The 17,784-nt window shown below is 39.9% G+C and overlaps 2 long non-coding RNA genes across 2 annotated transcripts in view; one reads left to right on the top strand and one right to left on the bottom strand.

Moving 5' to 3' along the window:
* LOC124292368 overlaps positions 1–17,784 on the top strand; it is a 19,219-nt gene continuing 1,435 nt past the window's right edge. Inside the window, exons 1-2 of the long non-coding RNA XR_006902434.1 lie at positions 1–102; positions 7,456–7,461. This is a non-coding gene — a long non-coding RNA (uncharacterized LOC124292368). The remainder of the gene's footprint in view (positions 103–7,455; positions 7,462–17,784) is intronic.
* The window catches only part of LOC124292367, a 26,924-nt gene continuing 21,993 nt past the window's right edge, over positions 12,854–17,784 (bottom strand). Inside the window, exon 3 of the long non-coding RNA XR_006902433.1 lies at positions 12,854–12,867. This is a non-coding gene — a long non-coding RNA (uncharacterized LOC124292367). The remainder of the gene's footprint in view (positions 12,868–17,784) is intronic.

Genomic DNA, 17,784 nt, shown 5'->3' on the forward strand with positions numbered 1-17,784 from the left:
AATAATCTGAGGTGGCTGACGTGACGGTGCGCAGACGAGTGAGCATCCCAGACCAGGAAGTGATTACAGTTCTACGTCTTTCAACTTCGTCTGGCAAGCCACGTTTTCGAGTCATGAGCAATAAGCGCATGACGTCAGTAGTGCAGGATTAGATAAAAATATGCTTTTCTGAAGTACCCGTCCCAAAAAAGGAGCGGTAGGCATAAATGGGTGGGGTATTTGAGTGACTGAGTGAGTTAAAATTCACATCGACAGTTTTTGCAGCCATATCGTGACTAGAAAAAGTTATAAATACATGATAATAATATTTAAATAATAAAAACCTTGTCGACAAAGGACAGTAAATTCAACTGAAATATCACAGAACCAGAATTTTAACCAGCCTGTCTCTCTAAAAGTGGATTTTTAATCAGTCCCATACAATATAAAAACGGGCTGCAGATCGACAGCAACGGAAGGTAGATCACCATACTAGGGACCATGGGGATTGACAGTGCTTTTGCTACCTGTATGGACCCTAGTTGGATTTATGTCATTCCTTCAGCCGCTGGCGATTGTAATCAAATTTAGCCATCATAAAAAATCACAAATATACTACGTTCTAAATTAACTGGTAGGCTTAAATGCACTGAATGTGTTGGGACTTATGCATCCGCACAGGACAATAATTTTAATGTGGATTTGAGTTGCAAACCTGACAAAATAATGAAGATGCTTTTGAAGAATGTTACTTGGCTGAATACATCCAGGGCAGCATGGCTCAACTACACCTGTTTATATCCATGGTTCAAACAGGCCGAAAGAGGAAGATATTAACAATACATTTACCCGACAATGAGGTTAGACATTATTTAGCAACTTTGGTCTGAAACAGTCTCGCTACAGTTGTAACACGTTTACCCTATTGGATTCAAGTAACGTGAGTGGGTGTGTATGGTTTTACGCCGCTTTTAGCAATATTCCAGCAAAATCACGACGGGGGACACAAAAAATGGGCTTTACAACATTGTACCCATGTGGGGAATTGAACCCATGTCTTCGGCATGACGAGCTGACGCTTTAACCACTAAAATAAATGCCATTTACCTCAAGTAAATCATAGCTGCTTTCAGGTACTGTCTACTGAAATGTGTTTTATGAACAAGGGCCACTGATGATGCTTCTTGATAGGAATAATAATTGGAATTGTGTGTTTGTTCTTAAACACCGAACTCAGCAACCTTCGGTTGTCACACGTTGACCCCAGTGTGTTTTAGAAAGGATGCTTTAGGGGAGTGCCTAACTGTAACGTGATTCATGTATCAGGGGTAGAGTATGTTTGAAATGACAAAGCAACACAGTATATTGCCATCAGTGAAAGTACTGAAATCCGTCGAGTCCTTGACAGTCCATTAAAGAGCGAGTGAATTTAGTTATACGCAAATTATAGCAATATCACGGTGGGGAACACCAGAAATGGCCTTTGCACCCATGTTGGGAATCGAACCCGGGTCATCGGCGTGACGAGCGAACAGTTAACCACTAGGCTACCCCACCGCCCCGACCATTAAAGACAACCAGATATCCTACGCATCCTTGAGAAGGCAGACCGGTCACGGTGTCAGTCCGGTTCTTGGTGAGGTCTGTAGGATGAAGATACACGAGTTTGAAATCTATAACATTGACGAATGAATCACAAATTCATGCATGGCGATAACTGTATTCATCTACATGTAGGTACGTAAGTCCCAAAACATTAAAAATATATTTATGCCTACCAGATTCTTAATTGTAATTTTAATTATGCCTGAATTCCAGTACAATCGCCATCGGAGGACGGGATGATGTAACTCCAGCTGGGATCCATGCAAGTAGCAAAAGTACTGCTAGTCCCCATTGTCCCTAGTATGGTGATCTACCTTCAGTTGTTGGTGATCTACAGCCCGTTTTCATTTTGTGTATATTGTATTGTCTTAATAGTAAAATCGTTTTAGATTTACATACTAGTTCTGCATCTAAATCTGTGATACTCTAGTTGTTTTTACTGTCCAGTTTAACCGACAGGTTTTGATAATTTAACTTCATTTATTATGAATGTATAACTTATTTCCTCACGATATTGCAGAAATACTGCCGATGTGACTTAAAATCTTGATACTGTTTATATATATTTGTCATTAATGTTTGGCTTTCTCTCGTCACGATATCGCTCAAATACTGCCCATGTGACGATACCAATACCACGAAGTCATCATTCAACCAGAAGGTGTTAGCGGGTGTTTCAAGTAAAAGTGTGAACCCTGAAACATGAAACATCCCTCAACACCTCAAAGCAGCGGAGTCATCATTAATTAAGAGTAATTTTGAAGAGCCCTCATGTTCATATAAACGAACGCACAGACAATTTAACGAATTCGAATCTTAATCGGATAACATGAACACGGGAGTGGTTAGATAGTAAATAAAGTGGTACAGTACAACCAGAAATTATTGAGAATTTAAAGATTGTAATTGGTGTTTTTTTCACTCATTACTCACGTATTAAATGTGAATATTAGCAGAACATAACTCCAGATTCAAAGACAAATGAACAGTTAGTATTTTGTCAAGTCACCATGGGCAGCAATGCAGGCTTCAATGCGGAGGGGCATACTACTGATCAAAGAAGTTAGAAAGTCGTGGTTCATGCTGTCCCAATATCCGACCACCTCTTCTTTCATTTCAGCAATATTTGTCAGATTTTTCTTTGATTGACACTTTTTACGCCGCATAAGTCCCCAAACATTTTCTATTGGATCTAGGTCAGGGCTATAGCTTTAACCACTAGGCTACCCCACCGCCAATCTAATAATGTCATATTTTGGGTCCGGAACCAGGCCTGTGAATGCTTTGAACGATGTTTTGGGTCGTTGTCCTGCTGGAAAATCCAAACATTTCCATAGAACACGTGAGCAGATGGAAGTAAATGTCCCTCGAGAATATCTGTGTACCGCTTACTGTTCATATTCCCTTCAAATACACAGAGGGCGTTGCCCCTAACACAGATATGCCAACCGTCACGTTAAATTTCGGACTGTACTTTGGGCGCTGATACAAAAGTTTTTCAGTTTATTTGGTCCAGAATGTTTAGTGTATTAGCAGCCACACAGAACTTTCATCTGAGAAAATCACATTGTCCCAGTTAAAATTTCTATGCTGTAAGCACCAGTTCAACCTTCGCTCCTTTTGTTCAGGTTTCATGATCGGTGATGGAATTCCTCGACTTTTCTGCCAACCCATTGCACGCAGCTCAGTTCTAATTGTCTCCTTACAGACAGCCACAGTTCCTCTATCAATCATATCCAGCCTTAAGTTTTCTAAACTCCTTCGTTTGTTTTTAGAAACAAGAATACCAAGCCGCCTCCTGTCACCGACAGTCAATCTTCTGGGCCTACCTGCGCCTCCCTGGTGCTCAATGCCATATCCATTTGCAATATTTTTCAAAACACGATAAACAGTGGACAAAGGGATGCCTGTTCTACTTGAAATCACTTTAGCTGATCTGATGTCCTTGTTATAATACTGTAAAATCAACTTCCTCTTCTCTAATTCATCCATACTGAGGATCACTGAAACTGCTAGCAAGTAAACAAAGGGGATAACTCTTCACAAACTAATGAAAAAGGATTTACGGAGTTGTCTCTCTTGAATGAAACCAAGCACTTGATAGCTGGTCAAGGTTCTTTATACTAGAAATCTAATTTAACATATTCCTAAAATTCTCAATAATTTCTGGTCATACTATAAGAATTTCTGCGTATGGGGCGGTGTGATTGTTGGAGGTAACGAAGGAACTCTTAACTCCCAACACACCTGAGGGGGAAAGGACAGTTTTTTCTTAGGACCAGAATACTTCAAAACTCAAAACTCAAACTTAAATATGATGAATTAATTTGTATGTTCCTAAAAAATTATACACGACGGGCATACTAGTATATACTCATGCCAATAATGGTTGTCACACCCTTCAAAAAATTTTTATTGGAGAGGGTGTGGGGTGGGGGTTGGGGTTAGGGGTGACAACCATTATTGGCATGAGTATATTTTGAGAGAGAGAACCCAAACCAGTCCAAGGCAGCTGCCAAGGAAAACATCGAAATATTCTGCTCTCAAGAAATATTTCATATAAATTTTAAGTGGTTTGATTAAGAATTGTAATTTTGTAATGTTTTGCATACTTATGTCTGATAGTAATAACGAAACTGTGTGCAACTTGTGTAAATTTTGTAAACACGCCATTTCTATAAGATACGAAAAGATGAAACACAAAATGTAAACCATAAATGCCAATATGTTAAATTTCCATTACCAATGCATATATGTATGACATTATGTTTATTTGTATATGGACCTAAGGCCACGAATACAATAACCTGAATTAGAATTATCACAGAGGTAGTATACCGAAGAGGTAGCAAATGTTGACGATCAAAGGACTATGCACAGCGTTCCTGAGGGATTACCAGGTGGTGGGTGCCGACTTGCCTATGGCCTACTGTGGATGCCTGAAAATGGCGACTTTTGATCAGAGGTGTGCTGCAGTTCCTGAATGAAAACGGTTGGTCATAATGACATCTGATGAAAGACTGGTTTCTAATTAAATTCCAGTGACGTCATCGGTTTTATTGAAGATGCGACATTCCATGTATTAAATGTTTGTGATAAATATAAATGTTTGTCAGAAAAATTATGCTATCTTTTGTCAATAAAACAATATGTTAATGGTAACCATATTAAACCATTCTACAAAACTCTCCTTCTACATACGACGTTGCAACATTGTTAAACATATATTTATTGCTAGATAACTACTTCAATTTGTGCTCACGTGACATTATAAATACATTATATATTAACTGTAAAATGGGCCGTAAGGCCGTATATTACCGAATAAAGTGTCTGTCTGTCTGTCTGAAACTGATGACCGAGACGTCTACCGTTGTCTTTTCATCATAATGACATCTGATGAAAGAAAGGATTCGTTCACAGACATGTAAAATATTTTGTACATCATAGTCGCCATCATAGCTGTTACTTCATATGACATATACCCAATGCAAAAACATCAGTATCAAAGTTAGGAACGCATGGCGTTCACCTTACTGTTCACTCTTCCTGCCAATGCCATCTGGAGGGACACCTGGCGGCTTCCGTACTCGTCCTCTCCTACAAGAAAACAAATAATACTTTCTTCAGTCCTTGGAGTCACGGTTACTTTTACCCATAGACTCTAATTACCATATGGCCAACATGTTTTTGTTCTTTTTCTCTTTGGCACATGAACGTTTTCATTTTCATCCATGGGAATGTTGTTGTGCGCCGATGTCAACAAGGTCTATTTTGGGGTTGTTCTGGAGGGGACCGCCTCCGTGGTGTAGTGGTTAGAGCGTCCGCCCGGAGAGCGGAAGATCGCGGGTTCGATCCCCGACCGCGTCATACCAAAAGACGTTACAATATGGTACTTGTTGGTCCCTGCCTGGCGCTCGGCATTAATGGGTACAACAAGAACTGGTTGGCTCGGAGTCAGTATAATGTGTCTGAGTGGGGTATTCATGCTTCACTGCGGCATGGTATCTCAGTGGGCTAGCACTATAAAACCAGCTTCAGTCTGGCCTAGTACAAGCAGCCACACCTACACATACACACGCATGCACGTCGTCATATGAGCGAAATATTCTCAAGCACGACGTTAAACCCAATTTCACCTCATCTGTTCTGGAGGGTCCTTGAAGAACTGATGTTCTCGGACACAGTGGTTGATAAGTACAAATACAACCGTTACGCAGAAAGTACAAAATTTTCATGCTGCACGAGATTCTGTTCCGAGTGAGCGTTATCTTTGCATGATCAACATGTATCAGGGTCAGTTTTAGTTTTGGGCGCTCGTGACAGGTTGTGTATGGATGGCTCTCTCCATTTGAGGTGTTTAGCAAGAAAAATATAGTTGAGAGAAGTATCTATTGACAATGAACATTTACCAAATAAACAGCTTTTCATTTTAAGTTATATACGTCATTATTTCTTAATATATTTCACATTTCTCGTTACATTAAAAGGGTATTCCACGTTGATTAGCTGATTATTAGGGACTTTGATGTTTAGTTAATTGCAAGGTAAGTCAATATTAAGGTATTTTAAAGATTTAAACTTGAGATTGAGGTTTCTCTTGCTGTTGCCGTTGAAGTTTGATGTTCCTGTCGTTGGTATCGTTGAAGTCGTTGTTGCTGAAGTCATATTTCCCTTTGCCGATGCCTTGCATTTCGCATCTGGTTAGCTTCATCAACTGTCTGAGCCTGAAGAAAAACAATGAATGTGAATATTTCTTAATGAATGGTGCTTCCAGTTATAAATAATGTAAATCTGCTTTATTGTACCAATGTAGAACGGGTTTAGTAAATTGTAAAACCTTTGCAATATGATATAGAATTATTTCAGAACAATAAAACAATGTAGTGCTGTTTCATTGGAAAATCAAATGTTTCTTGCTCAGAAGCTCGCCTTGATCAGAGAACATAGTCATTAAATAGCCTGGTAGGAACCTAAAACAATAACCCACGTACATCGTAAGTCCTATGACCAAGAGGTAGTGTGATGTGCTTATGGATAAAGCGTTCGCTCATCACGTCGAAAGCCCGGATTTCATTATCCACATGTGAGAAGCATATCCCTTCTGTTAAACGCCTCCCCCCAAGAAGAATACGCCATGTTACGTAAATACTGTTAAAAGTGGTGTGACGTATGCACTCTGTAAAATGTGACTTACCTTTGCCTTCAGACGCCTGATTTCATCGTTCAGGCTTCTGTTTTCTTCACGAAGTCTTCTTAACTGCATCGCTAGCCTAAGACAAAAGAAATGTCAGAAACATGATATTTCTTGGTACACTTCTGTGTACTGATCACCGGATGGACCGACCAGTTTACAATAATAGTATAGTGTCTATCAACATTATCATACCTTGAAAACAAGTTTGGGTAATACAGCTTTCGGGGATGATTATTATACAGTTTAAGTAAACTTAGGCTCTGTATTATTCGTTACACTGCTATACTGAATCTAACAAAACCTAGTAGAAGGTCGCGTCAGCTAACCTTTGACCGACCAATCAAAACGGTTTTTGGATTTTCTCTTCCCTGGTCGCTGACACTGATCTATCAACAAACGAAAATCCGCATAAAACAGATATTTGACCTGCAGTATATACGCTTATGGGTTTCTAATGACATGGCTACTATTTGTTTATATTTCCGCAAGATGACATCCATGAATATTGACAAAAACGCTATTTTCAGCGACTGTTTACTCATTGCGTGTATGACTTGGAAGCGATCATGCGGAAACTAGCATTCGGAATCGTTCGAGTTTTTTAGATAAAGGTTCAAACGGTATGTGCGAATGACAAGTTGCGCGATTTGGTAAGCTGCGTTCTGATTGGTCAGTCCAATGTTTTGTTAGACTCAGTATAGCAGTGTAACGAATAATACTGAGCCTACCTTTACTTAGACTGGATTATTATATTACGTCAGTACGACCTGATTCAGGTTGTCGTAAAATGCGACTAACGGGATCTGGTGGTCAGTCTCACTGACTTGGTTAACACATCATCGTATGCCAATTGCTTAGTACGATGCTCATGTTAGTGATCACTGGATTATTTGGTTCAGACTCGATTATTTACAGACGGCCGCCATATGGCTGGAATATTGATGAGTGCGCCGTTACACAACAATCAATCAATTACATCAATGTGAATTACGTAAATGTTCCGTGGACGATATATTGTTCAGATTGCTTTTACATTGACTGTTTAGTGGAAAGGTGGAAAAGGCATCCACGAAGACGGACGGCATGTAGGACCTTCGCAAGACTGGTCTTCTGGCTGGTCCGACTGCAAACTTATCTCTAAGTTGATGCCTGTCGCTTCAATGAGTTCATCAATTGTATCTGAAGATTTGCCTTGAACATTTACTGCAATGGAGGGGTAGTCCTCGCCGCTTGAACAAAGCTCCCTGTATCTCTGGACGCTGAGGCCAGTGCCACAGGTCCTGTGTGTCCATCCTCCGCATCCATCACAAATGATAGCGTGTTGATTTCGGCGGACAGTCTTCTCGCAAGTCAAGCACCTAACAGCCATTGTCGCTTGTACATTTTGACGAATGACCCCGTCTTATATAGCATGTATCATGACATTGAGTTGTAACAGAGCAGACATGAGTTGTTGTTTTAATGAAGCTTGTCAACCCATCAAAGACGCCGCTGTTTTCTTTGGAATAATATGCATGAGGCGTGTTCACTAACGGGATCTGGTGGTCAGTCTCACTGACTTGGTTAACACACATCATCGTATGCCAATTGCTTAGTACGATGCTCATGTTAGTGATCACTGGATTATTTGGTTCAGACTGGATTATTTACAGACGGCCGCCATATGGCTGGAATATTGATGAGTGCGGCGTTACACAACAATCAATCAATTACATCAATGTGAATTACGAAAATGTTCCGTGGACGATATATTGTTCAGATTGCTTTTCACACCTTCGGGGTGGTTAAAACGACGCAAAAGCTTCCTGTAGAGTCTAGGCTTGCAAATGACCGTCTCCGTGGTCTAGTGGTTAGAGCGTCCGCCCGGAGACCGAAGGTAGCGGGTTCGATCCCCGACCGCGTCATACCAAAAGACGTTAAAATATGGTACTTGTTGGTTCCTGCCTGACGCTCGGCATTAATTGGTACACCAAGGACTGGTCAGCTCGGAGTCAGTATAATGTGTCTGAGTGGGGTATTCATGCTTCACTACGGCATGGTATCTCAGTGGGCTAGCACTATAAAACCAGCTTCAGTCTGGGCTAGTACAAGCAGCCGCACATACACACGCATGCACGTCGTCATGAGCGAAATATTCACAAGCACGACGTTAAACCCAATTTCACCTCACCTCACCTCACCTCACCTAGGCTTGCAAATACAATGTTAGATTGTAAACAACGCAGGCAAAACACATGGATGAAATCAGTAGGCATTCCAAGTTAAGTGAGTGTGGTTTTACGCAGCTTTTAGCAATACTCCAGCAATATCACGATGGAAACATCAGAAATTGGCTTCACATAATTTATGCCAGGTTGAACGCGATAAAGTAGATTTAGTATTTGTTTTCTCACACCCAACTGAGGCTCCACCCCGCCTGCTGGGTGCTGGGCCCCGTTTCACAAAGCGATGGTAGCGCTAAGGTGATCGTAACTCCCATACTTCAACGTAGACTTACGACAGTCGTAGCGTTACGATCACTTTGTGAAACCGGGGCCCTGGCGTGTACAGTAGGGCGTGGACGTTACTGGAGTGGTCGAGTTGCTTGACGAAGTGCGCTGGTTCGTGAGGCGTTCCTCTTGTCGACTGGCCTGTGGGGCCGGCTTGGCGGACCTGCGGCCCGAACGGAGTTGAGGGACTTGGCCTTGGCGTTCCTGCCACCAGGCTCAAACCTTCCAAGAATATAATACATTCTGGAAGAGAATGGGAATCTGGGAGGATATGTTGATAGAGCGTGAATAATGGTACGATATGAACAAAACTAAACGATAAACGCCACGCGTTTGTGGAAGTATCTGTGTTTCATACTCTAGTCCGTTTGGCTCAAAAGCGGACCGATGAATTGCAATCTAACTCCAAAACTAATGAACATATAATACTCAATGAAAGGCTGATCATAATCAAAACACCAGACCAACTCTTTTGCATGTCTTAAAAATGTACAAGTTGTTTAACAAACCATCATAAAATATTTACACAGTTCACTATTTGTTACGAGGGAAAAGTGCAAAGAGAGGAACAGCCTCGAGAGAGAAGTCTATAGATACTTCGGTATCAGTCTAAAGATACCCAGAGCTTGCTCCCGAACCTTGCCGTTCATCCGTCGGTGCCATCCTGAAATAATATACTGTATAAATAAAACTATACAATTCATGTTTTTATAATAAAACCTTCTTATCTAATATATAATACTACTTCTAATAACAATAATATACCTTCGACGTGGTTGTTGGTGCGGATGGTCACGCGGTTTGCACTCCATGTAGATGGCGCCAAAACTGGGATGCTCCATCCACTGACGCCTGAAATAGCTGACCAGCTGATTCAGTCGTCCATGCCTCTCCACCCGGTCCGCAATCTTAGCAAACATCCTAGGAATGTGATCAGAAGGCAAAAACGGAAGGGCCATGAGTTTTCTGGCAAACTTGTGGAGGGCGTCGTCCTTCTGGTAGGCAAACTGGGTAAAAATAAGGGAAAATTAGGGAAATATATATATAAAAAACTGGTCCTCTGGATGGTCCGACTGCAAACTTATCTCTAAGTTGATGCCTGTCGCTTCAATGAGTTCATCAATTGTATCTGAAGGCCTTGAACATTTACTGCAAAGGAAGGGTTAGTCCTCGCCGCTTGAACAAATCTCCCTGTATCTCTGGACGCTGAGGCCAGTGCCACAGATCCTGTGTGTCCATCCTCCGCATCCATCACAAGTGATAGCGTGTTGATTTCGGCGGACAGTCTTCTCGCAAGTCAAGCACCTAACAGCCATTGTCGCTTGTACATTTTGACGAATGACCACGTCTTATATAGCATGTATCATGACATTGAGTTGTAACAGAGCAGTCATGAGTTGTTGTTTTAATGAAGCTTGTCAACCCATCAAAGACGCCGCTGTTTTCTTTGGAATAATATGCATGAGGCGTGTTCATTAACTAGTGTTTATAAAATGTTTTGATAAGTAACATGTTTATACTTGTAGCCTGTGCATTAAGTACCAAGAATAAACTAATAACTGCATTAAAAACAACAAGTTCTTAATGTTTTGAGAAGAGACAAGTTTATTGTGTCAGCCGATAGATGTGAATGGAAGAGTCAACCATGTCAACAGCAAGTATCCATTTTAAATCATTATCGTTGAGCACTTAGTTATTATACAACGTTGCCAATATTATACATAGGCAACGTAAAGTTTTATTTATACATTTAATTTAGAGCTAATATTTAATTGATAAATTTTTTATGGTTCCGTTTTCGCCAAGTCAAGGTTTTAAAATGAACGAACATTCAACTCTGCATTTACATGTATTTCACAGGTGCGTAAATCTGGCCATTTTCATGTGTTTCCTAACATGTGTAACATATGTAAATGCTGTGATTGTAGGACATGCATTTCAATACCTTTGAAATCTCGTATGACCAGGATTAGTTTTGTCATATATTTAGTACATGCGTAAATGGTTGGAAATGGGTAAATATAGTGTTACAAGATTACAACTACTTTAACATGTATTTCAATGGTTCTGTAATGTAACCGTCACATAGGGTATGTTAGCGCGTCCGACCACGCGATAATGTACTGAGATATTGTGAAGTGATACCCATGACTGAGCACCACTAATAACATGCGTGTCTTTCTTGACATACACATGGTGTATGTTTAAAAGGTTCAAATATCGGGTCTATGGGCCAGAGCGATATGTATGTTAGGGAGTGTGTACGTGTGCAAGTGAGAGGGTGTGGCATGGGATAGACCTAGGGTGGGGTGGTGGCGGTGGGTCGGTGTTGGGGTACTGATAAGTCTTTCTGACCAGTAGGTAATATCGTTTATACTTTTTGTAATGGAAATTACATAACAGTTTAAGTAACTGACCTTAGGTTCACTTCTTATATACAAGGAGACACTGCTAATTACAATAAAACACAAACAGATGTGTTCACACAGACATGAACCGGTAGGTCCCTAATTTTAGTGCTCACTTGTATGAGTTATCCGACTGATCATAAGTGAACAAATTTCATTATCTATACTTTCATAAAAGATGATTACAATGTATTAATTATTCCCGGTGTAAATTAAAGGTTAAACTCAAAGGAAATAACCCTTGTGTTTTAAAATGATGCCTTAATCATAGTCACAATGAAGTGTAGGTTGCCATGCATTTTCTAGGCTGTCTCACAGTCCCTGAACCACATTATTTTCCCTACTGCCAAGCCCTCTCTGCAATGCTAAAGCCTTAATTGAAGCAAGTCTAGATCTCCTCAGGTCCAGGGTCTGTTAACATCTGCAAGAAACCTAACTCACTTTGGGGTTCGGGTTACAAAGTAAACATATCTAACTGCCATGGCTAGCCGGACTTAATCTCGTGTCTCCCTGAGGCTCCATTTCAAATTAAATATGGTTTGTTTGTTACGATCAAAATTATATATATTCAGACACTAAGCGTTAGTCTATGTATTTTCCAATATGATGGAAATACTAATATTTATCAAATAAAATTCTAAAGGAGTTTTTTTCGAAGCAGTGACTTGACGCCATACATAGCTAGACTTGCTTAGATGATAGACTTTATATAAGGCATCATAGATATTTCACAAACATGGTATAGGACCCTTAGCCTCATTAGCTTATTGCCTCACCACTTGCGAATTAAGCGTTGGTAGATGTAAATGTTACTGGAGATGTTGGTCCCGCCAGCTGTGGGTGTTTGGTGTATGGCACTCCATAACCCGAACCTTGCAGTGAGTTTTTCTAGAGACGGAAGGGGAAAAATATCTTTCTGTGACTGTGATACAGACTGGGAAAAGATATGGAAAACCAAAGATTTGGACAACAAACCATTGTTTGGGTCTTTTAATTGTAAATATGATTCAAATAGCTTAACCTAGATATCGATATCCTCCGAATGTTTAACAGCACTAGTATCCATTTTGTCTTTTGTCATTTGGTGGAAAATATTCATTAACCCGAGACAAGGGCGAATATTTATATATAATTTAAGAAATTTAACAGCACTAGTATCCATTTTGTCTTTGTCTTCAACCCGTCAGAACTATGATCAACAACTAGTCTCTGATATGAACATATTTCACAGAATAAAAGTTCATAATAAAAAATATATAATATAATGAAAAGGTGCCCTGGGACTTTCTCCTGAAGCTGTGGAAATCTAGACTTGCCACAATTTGTACACTTGCGTGAGCTTGGATATATTTGCTTCAGGGTCTGTATGACAGACGACGCCCCAACATACGCTCAGTCACATGTGTCTCCAGGTCACGGAGAATCAGTGGTTAGAGGCCCGTATTGCAATTCTCGTGCGTTTGCCAGGCGCGTAGCAAGCCATTTTTTTCGTGTAAGCCCTATGGGCTGCAAAGCCTTATATTTAGGTGGTATTGAGGGCTTGCCCAACTTTCATCTTTTATGAGACCTGAAGAGTTATCGTTTGACGTTTGATGATTTTAATAGCTTCAAAATATTGTGGAAAAATTCCGCCTGTATCCCCTCTTAAATTCCATTCTAGTCAAATCATATCACCTGAATATATATTCCTTATCTGCTAATTGTATTTGAACATACTGAAAGACGAATTCTACTTCTAAAAATCCCACTCAAAGAAAGTGTTCCTCCTCATTAAAATTCAGGGAGGGCAGGGTGGATACGGACGGATGTCTTACCACCATGGAAATTGAAATGTGATTTCCTCATATACAAATATGTTTGGACATCGTTTACACATGTCTGCTGCACTGATACAATACCATACATCGAGTATTTGGTGTTTTTTTCTAAAATGAATGATAAGCAAATGAAAAATAAACAACTGCATTTCAGTGATGATTCACATATAATCATGACTGTAACAAAACATCCTCATACATGTCGATGGAAACACAATCATCACTGAAAGTTATGATATGAAGAATAACCTGTTTACTGTACATGGTAATGCTTTAATCAAAGAATACTGTAGTCAGTACGATTCGTAGAGGGATTTCCACTTTTTAAATGGAACGTGTTTGTACGTATTTTTGGCAAAAATTAGAAGAAAAAATATTTTTTAGGAAAGATCATGTGTAAGCTCGAACTGTTTTTTATAATGGTAGCTACGCCCCTGTTTGCATATGTGTTGTTGACGCGGCATGGACGCCTTGTAACATCACTGTTTGATTATGATTCACAAAATATGCCCATGATATGGTTGGAATCGTGCCACGGATTAGCACATATTTATCATGAAAAACAGGTTTTTATGTAGGTGGCTTGAAACTCGTTTTTACAACTCGTTTTTTTTTACAAAGGCCTATAGGTTCGATCACAATACATTTCGTTTTACAGCTTCTTTTTTCTTAACATGCTCATGTCAAAACTGATTTAAATTCTAATCGCAAATTAAAGAATAACCCAATAAATAGTATGCCAAATTATCGTTACCATGACAACCCTGTGATATTTCACCTTATCTAAGAGAGTAATGCAGATGATACTGTCGGCCTTAAATTTTGATAAGTTGCTTCATCGCTATCAATAAACACTGGGTATTTATACAATTATATGTGTGATCAAAGGCCATATGATAGATTATGTGGTTACTGGTGTGATGGAGGAGAACTTGCGCTAGTTTTCCGGATAATCTGAACACATGTATGTACCGTGAAACCGGCAGATACCTTTAGAAGAAAGTGTTTGCCCTACCTGTAACAACGATGCCCCGTGGGATATAATGTGGGGATGAATGACATGTACTTTTATCTAGGCCCGTTTATGATGATACATACTGCGATCTTTCACAATAATCCCTCTGGCTATCAGACTGAAGGTACGTTTTAAACATAACCGGTATTTCTATCATTGTATTTATAAAGTTCTTCGAACGTTCTCCATATACGTCCGTCATATACATCGCGCACTACCATTTTCTCTTTTGATCTTCTCAAACGACTGTTACAAGTTCGAAGAATCCTGGTCAAAGTAGAAAAGTCTTAAGACTATTCGCTACAATTCTGTAACTTACACATTGTACCCTAAATGGGTAGAGCTTTCGTTCGGGGGAATATCAGAAAGACAACGATACAGTTATTTCCAATGTTGTAGAAAGATCTCCACTTACTCAGGAAAACACTGAGATATTGTATTCATGTCGGAATGATATTTTCAGCCCCTGTCAGATCAGAACTTGAACATGCGATGTCCGCGTCTGTGTCAGACTTAAGGTCTATAAGATGTTTAGCAACACTGGGGCGTAATAGCCATAGATCTTCTCCAAACAAGAAAATGACTTCTTCGACAGGGAAATTTACAGCAATGCGACATCACAATTACTTACGTGATGTTTACTCGCAATCTGAGTTATGGATCGTCAATTTAAACAGGACAATATAGACGAATTTCACAAAAGGCACGGAAATCCAACATGCCTATGATATACTCAGAGAATGAACCCGCCCGTGCTATCCGGTCATAATCGCTACTCGATAAAATTAATTTTTCATTTCATGTCTCACAGAATATATAATTTGATATGACATTGTTTCTTATTGTATAGCCGAAGACCCGGGTTCGATTCCCCACATGGGCACAATGTGTTAAGCCCATTTCTGGAGTCCCCCGCCGTGATATTGCTGGAATATTGCTAAAAGCGGCGTAAAACTAAACTCAGTCAGTCAGTCTTATTGTATACTTTTGCGTTAGTGAAACAAACTTTAAAGTTTCTGTATGGCGTTATGACAGCAAAGGCTGAGCGAATAGAGAAATAACATGGTTCAGGCACTGTGAGACTATTAAGAAGGTCACATGCAGTGCAATAATATTCCAATTATGTACGGCCCCAAAATATTTTACAGTAGATGCGCGAGCTGAAAAGACTTAAGAAATTACGAGTTGGTTCGTGTAGCATATTTGGTTGTGCTCCAAGAGAGACAAAGTGCTATTCTTTTGGGGCAGCTAGGGACACTTGCGAGGACAAAGGGGCAACGCATCGCCCTTTGTTCACCACTGAACCTTTCAATCCCTCGAAACATGCACCTCACAAGATTTGCCAACACCACAGACAAGGCGTAACTGATACTGGTAGCAAGAGCGAGTGCAGCTTAATAAGGCGTGTTAGCTTGCGTAATACCGCTTTCTTTGTCAGGCTCTTTGGTGATAAGAATATTGAGGTCATGTGAACGTTGATTTCAAACGTACTAAAATGTGTGAAAGTGAAATTACATGAGCCAAGTAATTCATATGATGGAAACATATGATCATCTTGCTTGAGTACAGGTAACATGATGGTGTATGAACCGTTCATATACATACCCCTGAAATCCGGTATGATACATAAATATCTAAGGTGTGCAAACATTTGCAAATTTGAAAATTTACATGTGTTTCCCCACCTACGTAAATTCACATGTTTCCAACCCGAGGAAACTTAGAACGAAATCGGAAATTTCAGCACCCATTGAAATTCAAAGGAATGCATTGGAAATACTGTATGATCATGTATTTACCGGGGTATCTGTTTTGCAATTCATATTTGGAAATCCCTGACAATCCGGTCAGGGCATACATGAACTAGGTGCTTGTGCATACGAAAATGTACGATGAGCATATGTTTCAAAGGTATAGATTCATATGAAATATATGCCCGAAGTTAGGAAATATCTGAAAACATACGTAAATCCGGTCATGGCATGTATTTCCTACTGTATTTCCGTTTATTTCAATGGTTTACTATCCGGTTTTTGGTGCTGTGATAGTGGATGCAATCATCTCTACTCAACTACATATCCTTATAATAACAGTCGATCAAGATAAGCATGGCACTGACCAGCGAGTCAGGTTCATTATAAGAGTAGGGGTGCATTTTCTAATCCCAATTAGCCTACATTGTGTTTGTATGCGAATAGAGACTAAACCATCCTTTACAGGGTGGCGAAACGAGAAGACCCCTCACAATCTACACACTGCCTCCGGCGCCCGTGAGTGCGTCTGACCGTAACAGCTAAATTATTATAATGAGACACGATTGAGATTGCTTATTTTTAACATTATTATCAACATTTAAATTTCTCAATATTTGTAAACATCTGAAGAACTCTGTGGATCTTTTTTTCAGAATTTATGTCCTAAAAATAGAACTTGTTCAACAAACTATTATTAAAATATTTACACAGTTCATTATTTGTTACGATGGAGAAATGCAAAGAGAGGAACAGCGAGGTGTGCGAGAAAGGATGGAGACCGCACAGCACAGGTAAATGAATCAGTAACTTTATCGCATACACCCAGTAATCACACGATGTGTGGTTGCACAGGTGAGAGTAAGATATGAAATTCTATAAACTAGGACATTAGAGGAATCAATTGAGACAACTTGAGGTGGCTGAGATTGGTAACATACCGGAAATCACAAAGTGACTTGATAAGACCTTTACTGTTTTGGCAGAGTGCAAGGACATATGATGGTTTGGGTGAAGACTGAAGAGCTATTCTGAAAGGACAGTGTATACCAAAACATCACCTGTGCAAGAGGCTATAGTAGAACTATCAAGGCTAATGTGATTCCGAGAATCAGATGAAAGGTCGAAATAAGATGGAGTGTTCAACAGTTGGGTGGAGTGGGAGGAAGTATTGTTCACAGGCATTGGGACAGAGATAACTTTATATATACTGAACAACAAAAGTTTAGCACATTTTTGTTACATTTATATACAAAAGAATGATATGAGACAAAATACTGAAATTTGGCCCAAACGTGAACACATGATGACACACTTGAGTGCCATCAAACTTTACTCGATTGTTGGACCGTTGTAAAAACCAGGATGGTGCACGTGCATATCGTGTTTATGCCCATCGGCAGAAAAATCATGCAAACTGGGGTGTATAACAGGGTTGACATGACACACTGGAGTATCAGTGTACAGAAACCATAAAGAATTGTTCAGTTTGAAGCATGGGTCGTCGGCCTGGAATGCCAGAA

Source organism: Haliotis rubra, unplaced genomic scaffold (assembly GCF_003918875.1).
Source record: "Haliotis rubra isolate DU_JTF1 unplaced genomic scaffold, ASM391887v1 Scf515, whole genome shotgun sequence".
NCBI classification, from domain to species: domain Eukaryota; kingdom Metazoa; phylum Mollusca; class Gastropoda; order Lepetellida; family Haliotidae; genus Haliotis; species Haliotis rubra.